The sequence below is a fragment of the Aulonocara sp. 'chitande type north' Nkhata Bay genome, linkage group LG1 (genome assembly GCF_057382095.1).
Source record: "Aulonocara sp. 'chitande type north' Nkhata Bay isolate Kocher_YH1m ecotype deep benthic linkage group LG1, A_spYH_male_GT1.1, whole genome shotgun sequence".
Lineage (NCBI taxonomy): Eukaryota > Metazoa > Chordata > Actinopteri > Cichliformes > Cichlidae > Aulonocara > Aulonocara sp. 'chitande type north' Nkhata Bay.
Window position 1 is genome coordinate 19,049,306 of NC_141344.1, and position 9,362 is coordinate 19,058,667.

Consider the following 9,362-nt stretch of genomic DNA (forward strand, 5'->3'; position numbering starts at 1 on the left):
GGAGACTTCACTTCCAAGAATATGAATAACAGTGTTAGAGCCGTAGCAAGCCCACTGTGCTCGTGGCTGTGAGTGTGTGCTATGGCTCACTGCCCTGTCTCAGGTACTGCCCGATTTCCTGTGGAGCCAGTAAAATGCGCACAGCTCACTCTATTCAACGATTATGCCTGCGAGTATTTAAGGTGAGGAAGAGAAGCGCTCTAGTGCTGGAGAGCCTTTGTAGTGATTATGGCTGAGCTGTGTATCTGTGGTGGCTTACTCCTTTGTGTGTTTTAGGTTGACCTACTTCCGGTAATTATTGTTTATCTTTTTGTTGCAGGTGGCTTGGCCGTCTCTTCAATAATATATATATATATTAGGGGTGCAACGATATTCGTATCGATATTGAACCGTTCGATACAGTGCTTTCGGTTCGGTACGCATATGTATCGAACAATACAACATTTGTAATTTATTTTATCAATTTTCCTTCTGACGATGCTGTCTGTGTTGAGCGCTCAGTGAATCTGTGTTCGACTACTCCGCCTAGGCTGCACTGTCGAGCGCAGATCCACTGAGCGCTCAACACAGACAGCATAGTCAGAAGGAAGAGCGCAGGGCAAGCTAGCGAGACAGAAGTTAAGCTCTCCTTGCAACAGGCAAGTTGAACCTCATTCAGATCTGGCGTTTGGAATTATTTTGGTTTATATGTGACGTATGACCCTGAAGGTAAGCGAGTCATGGACTAAAGTAAAACAGTATGTTGGATGTGCCATGCAATGCTCAATTACATTGGTGTGAACTAGTGTGTTAGCGCAGTTAGCTCGTTAACGTGTTGGCCGTCTAGCCCCATGCACAGAGCGATCAGCGGTAGCTCGTTAACGGAGATTTGCCGTGTTGTGGCGTTAAGGTCATTTCAACGAGATTAACCTGAAAGCACTAGTGGGAACACAACGAATATGAGTGCACATTTATGCCGACATCATCCTAGTGCAAAGACAAGTGGAAGCAGACAAAAAACAGCAAGCATGCTACTAACTTTAGCCGAGTCATTTAGACAGCTGTTAGCACATGATTCTCCTTATGCTGCTGAGAATATAGCCCAGAAGAAGCGGATAGTATAGCTTTTATTTTGGAAAGAGCCATTTCTCTGTAATAAACTCTCTTTTCCAAAGATGAGTGATTCCTCAATCAGATACAGGGCTTGCAATATCGCTAGCCCGACGTCCCGGAGCTAGCGATTTTTTCAGTCGGGCTACCAAAATCTATCTCTTCCCTGCCCGTCGGGCTATTGTAGGAAAAATATATGTCAATGCTTTTGCATTCTTTCAGAAATGTAGCTGGGTAATTATGTCATTGGCATCGGTGAGCCACTGTCAATATGTGACATATTGAAGTCGCGTTTGAATTTGCGCTTGTTTTTTTGCTTTCACTTTGCAATCGTGCGAACTGTGTATAGAGAGCGACAGCACTGATCTGTGAGTGATGATAATTTGTGCACCAATTCCTCTGACATCGTCTTATTAATCGTTAGCTTACTATGCAAACTATGCAAATCGAATTTCCCAGAGGAACCCACCCGAGGGATTAATAAAGTTCTATCTAATCTAAAAAACATGACAAGTGAAATCTCCCGCAGCAAGCTTAAACATGTGAGAGGTTGATCGCGCAGAGAATCGCTGAGCTTATGTGAGTGCATGTGTAAAAGCATTTCAGTTCTGCTGAGCCAAATAAGACAGGTCAGGGTGAAGAAGTGACAGCCAAAGAAAAGCTTACCACAAAACGGAGAAGTTATGATAAATCAGACTATAAGGCAAAAAGAAAGTGCAGCTTTATGGTTTCATGGACAAAAGAATTTCTGTGGCTGCAATATGATGAGCTAAATAACCAGGGCTGCACATAAGTGGTCCGCAGGTGCGCATTCGCTGTCAAAATAAAAAACACGCACAAGGGTTAGGGTTAAATTTAAAAACTGTACTTTTGAGTTAAAATATATATTTATAATTTTAATAAATGACAAATTAAAAATGCATGAACATTTTTTTGTATCGAAAAAATATCGAACCGTGACACCAAAGTATCGAACCGAACCGAATCGTGAATTTTGTGTATCGTTGCACCCCTAATATATATATATATATATATATATATATATATATATATATATATATATATATATATATATATATATAAAAACACCCAGCACGCCCCTGCGGGCGGTTTATCCTTCAAGCTCGGGTCCTCTACCAGAGGCCTGGGAGCTTGAGGGTCCTGCGCAGTATCTTAGCTGTTCCCAGGACTGCGCTCTTCTGGACAGAGATCTCCGATGTTATTCCCGGGATCTGCTGGAGCCACTCGCCTAGCTTGGGAGTCACCGCACCTAGTGCTCCGATTACCACGGGGACCACCGTTACCTTCACCCTCCACATCCTCTCGAGCTCTTCTCTGAGCCCTTGGTATTTCTCCAGCTTCTCGTGTTCCTTCTTCCTGATATTGCTGTCATTCGGAACCGCTACATCGATCACTACGGCCGTCTTCTTCTGTTTGTCTACCACCACTATGTCCGGTTGGTTAGCCACCACCATTTTGTCCGTCTGTATCTGGAAGTCCCACAGGATCTTATATATATATATATATATATATATATATATATATATATATATATATATATATATATATATATGGCTAAAGAAGCTGACTGCACTCCACGAGCGTCTGGCAGCACAAATGAACCAGCTGCTAGTTAACGAGAGACACCCGGAATGGCTAACCGAAGGTCGGACGGTCCTGATCCCCAAGGACCCCAAGAAGGGACCGGTCCCCTCCAACTACCGACCAATAACCTGCCTCAGTACTACATGGAAGCTCCTGTCAGGCATCATATCGGCTAAGATGAACAGGCACATGGGTCAATACATAAGTGGGACACAGAAAGGAATTGGCAAGAATACCAGAGGCGCAAAACACCAGCTACTGGTAGACAGAACAGTCAGCCAAGACTGCAAGACCAGACTGACCAACCTGTGCACTGCCTGGATTGATTACAAGAAGGCCTATGACTCAATGCCCCACAGCTGGATACTGGAATGCCTAGAATTGTACAAGATCAATGGGACCCTAAGAGCCTTCATCAGGAACTCAATGGGGATGTGGCGTACAACACTAGAGGCCAACTCCAAGCCCATAGCACAAGTCACCATCAAGTGCGGGATCTACCAAGGAGATGCTCTGTCCCCACTGCTGTTCTGCATAGGCCTGAACCCCCTCAGTGAGATCATTAACAAGACTGGCTACGGATACCGACTACGGAACGGAGCAGTTGTCAGCCACCTCCTGTACATGGATGACATCAAGCTGTATGCCAAGAGTGAACGAGACATCGATTCACTGATCCACACTACCAGGCTATACAGCAATGACATTGGAATGTCGTTCGGACTGGAGAAGTGTAGTCGGATGGTAACAAAGAGAGGGAAGGTAGTCAGAACTGAGGGGATTGAACTACCAGAAGGCAACATTGCAGACATAGAGGACAGTTACAAATACCTGGGGATCCCGCAGGCAAATGGGAACCATGAAGAGGCCGCTAGAAAGGCTGCAACCACCAAGTACCTGCAGAGGGTCAGGCAAGTCCTGAGGAGTCAGCTGAATGGTAAGAACAAGATCCGGGCCATCAACACGTACGCCCTGCCCGTGATCAGGTACCCTGCTGGGGTAATAGGCTGGCCAAAGGAGGAGATAGAAGCCACTGACATAAAGACAAGAAAGCTCCTTACCATGCATGGAGGGTTTCACCCCAAGTCCAGCACCCTGAGGCTGTACGCTAAGCGGAAGGAAGGGGGCCGGGGACTGGTGAGTGTCAGCACCACAGTCCAGGATGAGACAACGAACATCCAAGAATACATTGGGAAGATGGCCCCAACTGACCGAGTGCTCAGTGAATACCTCAGGCAGCAGAAACCCAAGAAAGAGGAGGGAGACGAGGAACCATCATGGAAGGACAGGCCCCTGCACGGTATGTACCACTGGCAGATAGAGGAAGTGGCTGATATCCAGAAATCCTACCAGTGGCTGGACAAAGCTGGACTGAAAGACAGCACAGAGGCACTAATCATGGCAGCACAAGAACAAGCTCTGAGTACAAGATCCATAGAGGCTGGGGTCTATCACACCAGGCAAGACCCCAGGTGCAGGCTGTGTAAAGATGCCCCAGAGACAATCCAGCACATAACAGCAGGGTGCAAGATGCTAGCAGGCAAGGCATACATGGAACGCCATAACCAAGTGGCCGGCATAGTGTACAGGAACATCTGTGCCGAGTATAACCTGGAAGTCCTGAGGTCAAAATGGGAGATGCCCCCAAGGGTGGTGGAGAATGACCGAGCTAAGATCCTGTGGGACTTCCAGATACAGACGGACAAAATGGTGGTGGCTAACCAACCGGACATAGTGGTGGTAGACAAACAGAAGAAGACGGGCGTAGTGATCGATGTAGCGGTTCCGAATGACAGCAACATCAGGAAGAAGGAACACGAGAAGCTGGAGAAATACCAAGGGCTCAGAGAAGAGCTCGAGAGGATGTGGAGGGTGAAGGTAATGGTGGTCCCCGTGGTAATCGGAGCACTAGGTGCGGTGACTCCCAAGCTAGGCGAGTGGCTCCAGCAGATCCCGGGAATAACATCGGAGATCTCTGTCCAGAAGAGCGCAGTCCTGGGAACAGCTAAGATACTGCGCAGGACCCTCAAGCTCCCAGGCCTCTGGTAGAGGACCCGAGCTTGAAGGATAAACCGCCCGCAGGGGCGTGCTGGGTGTTTTATTAAAGATAAATAAAAACCTTTCATTTGTTCTTGATTGTCTCCTTTTTCTTCCAGACACATCAGTCTAGCTACAACAGGAGTCTGACAACAAAGTCACAAATCTGGTTACTCAGAATTATGGACAACGCACGGTGGAGCTTTCAACTTTTTCAGCTTGCTTGTTTCATTAACCATCAAGACTTTCCTTGCTATCATGCTAAAAGAGCTGTACACACTACAGTGTTACTCCTCTATATTACATGTTGGCCAAGGTGATCAGTAAACAAACAACTAGCCGTTAAGATGATAAGTTCAAGCTCCTTTTCTTGCTAATGCTATATTTTTGATCATTTCAAGTTCCCAACTTTGTGAGAACAGTTTGGGGAGGATGGATGGATAGATTGCATTTTTAATAGACAGTATAATCTCCAAAAATGGTTTTCCCGAGGGCAACCAACATACATACAACCATGCAACCTCCTGTCTTTAAACTAAAGTAGTGATTGTAGGGGCCTATTAGAGGTCTGTGATTTGCCTTGGTATAACCGTGTGATTTTGCTGATATTATTCAAATTTGAGAACTTCAGTTCTCTGCTTAAGGCTGTATTTGTCTCAAAATTGTAAGCAACTAAAACTATAATTTTATTTTTAGTGCTTTACAACAAAAAAAAAAACCCCAAAAGCAAGTTTGTGTGCTATAGTTTTCAGCCTTTTATGCAGCATAGCCAGCAAGGCCCTTATCACAAAAATATACCTTATAACACGGTCGGTGTTTTAGCATCAACACTTTAATTAATGGAAACAATGATCTCATGTGATTTCTGTCAAACTGTTTTAATGAACAACTGTAACTGGTCTGCAAGCAGGGGTTAAAGTGGGACTTGGCAGGTGTATGAACCCTGTGAATGGGTAGTGCACCTTGGAGAGAAGATCACTAAGAAACCAGACTCATGATAATACTGTGAGCTCCAGGAGATTTTTGTTTGTCTACAGGCAAACACACAAGTGCCCACTGACTCCTGCTTCACCTTTGGAAAGTGTTTGCACAATACCATGAGTATTTTTTCCAGAAAATAGTTTCTTATAGTAATAAAATAAGAACTCTGTCAACCATACAGTTGTTAGCTTTTATTCTTTTCTTTTCTTTTTTACACCTGATTTCCTTCCTGATGCAGCTCTGAAAGAATTTGTCTTTGGCTGGAATCAACATAGCAACCTTTTACTTACCAACCAAATGTATGGACCAAAAATGAAAAGGTCAATCCTGCGTGAAGCTGCAGAGCTGGGCGATAATTCCCATTGGGTTTGTTACAAGTTTTTTTTTTCATATACACAAATGGTTCAGTGCTAGGGTAAAGCATGTTTAATTTAAAGTACAAATGTATCATATCAAGTAAAACTATGAGAAATATGTGCTTAAAAAACAAACACTTGGACCAAAAGGCATTCATTGTGAGGAATGTATCCTCAAGGAAACCTCATTCCCATCCTGTTTAACTCCTCTGGGCATCCAGTTTCCATTTAGCCTTGCAGGAGTGGCGCTCATCACTGCCCAGCAACTTCACAAAACTCCCCACAGTGGTTTTGGACTCAAGGTGCAAGGTAATAGTAGTCATAGCTTCGTCGCCCAAGAGTGATAAAAGCAGAGAGACACATTTATTTTACGTCAAAGTTTCACGTCAAGTGTGGCTGGTACGTGCTTGGAACAGCTCTACACTATACACAAGTGGTCCAACAAACTGCTCTGAGCAGCCTGATCTGCACAAGCTCATTTCGTTGGCACACCAAGCCCTCTCGATAAATTACATTTCCCTCCCATCTCGGTGTCGGTGAGGTTTCGAAGGAAATGTTCCCTCAAGCCTCGCTAATTAAGACTGATATAGTGTTTTTTGCTTTATACAAAAACAACATCATTATCCAGATTTAACTGTGTTTTAACAGTTGAATAGTGTTTTATTTTTTGTGGTCATTGTTATTCCACTGATGTTTCCACAGCCAAACACAGGTGTGGTTAATAACATTAACGATGGCCGTGTGAGATCTAACTGCTCTGGTGCCAAGCCCAGGCCTCTTCTGTTGTGCTTGTTGGCTCACCGTCATGGCTTACTGGGCCACCTAAATGGAATGGAGCCATCACATAATATTATTAGTTACACCTGACAAATCAAAGTGACCGCTGTGAGAAATGTCTATATTAGTGGCTGGGAACATTTCCAGTCTGAGCTGCATGCTCACATAGCTGAGTAAAGCCCCATTATCACCACAAAGTCTCTGTTTGTTTGTTTGTTTGAACTCCTTCACAATCAGGAGTTAAGCAATCGAGATTGACACACAGGTACGTCTTCCCTCAAGGTTCTCATCTATGTCAGATATTATGATATCATCTTGTTGCCTAGTAGCCACCTAGCAACAGGCTAAATGGAACCATTTGTTTATTTTATGAAACTATTAACACCTTGTAAAAGCATGATATCGTTTTAATTTAACAACAGCTACATCTATTTTGTTTCCACAGAAGTTGAATTATACATCATATATTATGACGCCATCACGTTACCAAGCAACCACCTAGCAACGTGTTCAAATCACCCATTTTTGAGGCATTTGTGCACATTAAAACAACTTAAAACTATACACACAAGTATTTTTGGTATTAAATTAATAACTGAAGCAACTGACTTTCCTAACTATTTGAGAAATAAGATAACTTTTTTCATATTAATGATGATAATTGAAAATGTATTATCATTCATAAAGCAGAGAGCCGTATTGTAGTCTTAAGCATTTAGTGGGATTATGGAACAAGACTACATAGTAAGTACAATTTTGAGTTTGATTGATTGCAACATATTGGCATTATGTCTGCATTTATATATTAGAGAGAAATTATTTGCAAAAATTCACCAGTTTGCCCAAGAGTAAGTGCAGTCACTCCAAGATGGGACACAGTTTGTTGAAGGAAGTTTACTTCCCACCTGGTGAACCTTGGAATCAGAACAATAGGACCTTCGACAGCAAAAGAACATTGAATGCAATCACTGGACAACCACCAACTTTGTCTTAGTCACAAGGAAGTTTCTGTCCTATTTTTATTCTAGTAATAATTATGGTGAACCTAAAATTTGTTGAAAGAAGTTTAATAAAGATCAAACTACTACAAATAACTATCATTATCCAGAGTTTACCGGTGATTAATGCTCCAAACTGCTTGTCAGTCGCTCCATCTCTCTCTTTGATACCGAATGTCTGCTGAGTTATGAAATCATGTTCAGAATGACCACCAGCACTTTGATCAAAAGAAGTGTGTTAGCGAAGGGTGTCATTAATAACTTGTGTAGTACCAGGAAGGGCAGTTAATTTTCCCAAGGGGCCACATGAGAAACTGGAACTGTTGTTGAGGGCGGTCATCCACAACACTCGCAGTTTCTCATCTGGCCCTCTGGGTTAATAAATTGTTTTTGGAATCTGCATCAAATGACCTGCAGTATACTTTAGGATATTAAGGGTGAGCTTATTACAAATGATTCTTGCTGTTTTTCATCTTCTGTTTATCACTAATTGAAGAAATCATTAAAAAAACAAACTATTAAGCCTGAGGAGACATCATTATATTTCAGATCTTTCTGGAAATATAACAGTTCTTCATTGATGCAATGTAGGTTTTCCATTTTCCATGTGCAGACAAGAAGACTGCAATGCTGGATTATAAAGAACAACAATACTTTACATTTGAATAAAAATGTAATTAAGATAAGTTGATGTTCATTGAAAGGAAACACGCTGCACATTAGGATGGCTCCATACTTTCTCAGTCATTAACATTATAAGACTGGTAAGTTATGCATACACACCCTGTGGAAGTTGTCGTTTGGTCCAAACCAGCACTGGTACTGCAAGACCATTATCACCCTAAACTGAAAACAAAATAGCAATAAAGGACCTGGCAAAAGGACGGCAGCAGCTGTGTCTGCGTCTGTGGCCCAAAGCCCTTCAAGAGAATTCTTTAATCCTGACACCTGCAAGTCATTTTATCATGATTTACAGTGGGGAAATGTGGGCCGGGGGCAGGGAGGCCACCAGAGGAACTGTTTTCACAACAAATGATGAGGAACGCACTGTTGTTTAGGCCAGGCATTTGTAGCTTGTTGTCCACTAACATATGGAGCTTAATTTGACAATGAAAGCTTAGACAGAAAATGGGCTGCGTGACTGTTTCTCTGTATTTCTGCTCATACTCACTGTCTCGTGTTTGAGGGGGCAGGAGACATGAGTGTGGAGCACAGTGTGAATGAATGAAACTGTGTCTTTGTGTGTGTCAGAGGGAGACTGAAATCAAAGATAAATAGGCTGGAGGTTTTGGGACAGGATACAGAGTTCCCTTTAATGATCATGAGTGGGATCTCTACAGGCCAGAGCAGTGCAGCGTCGTGGCTGAAAGTTGCCCAGCTGTTCCCCCATAATGTCTTCACATTACGGTATCGTTCACATCCTTTCACTTTCCAGTGTGTCATTAGTTTACGTGTGAAATTACCACATGCTGCACATAACTTTGGATTTGGATGTACTGGTGGTGTTGCGTATTGTGTA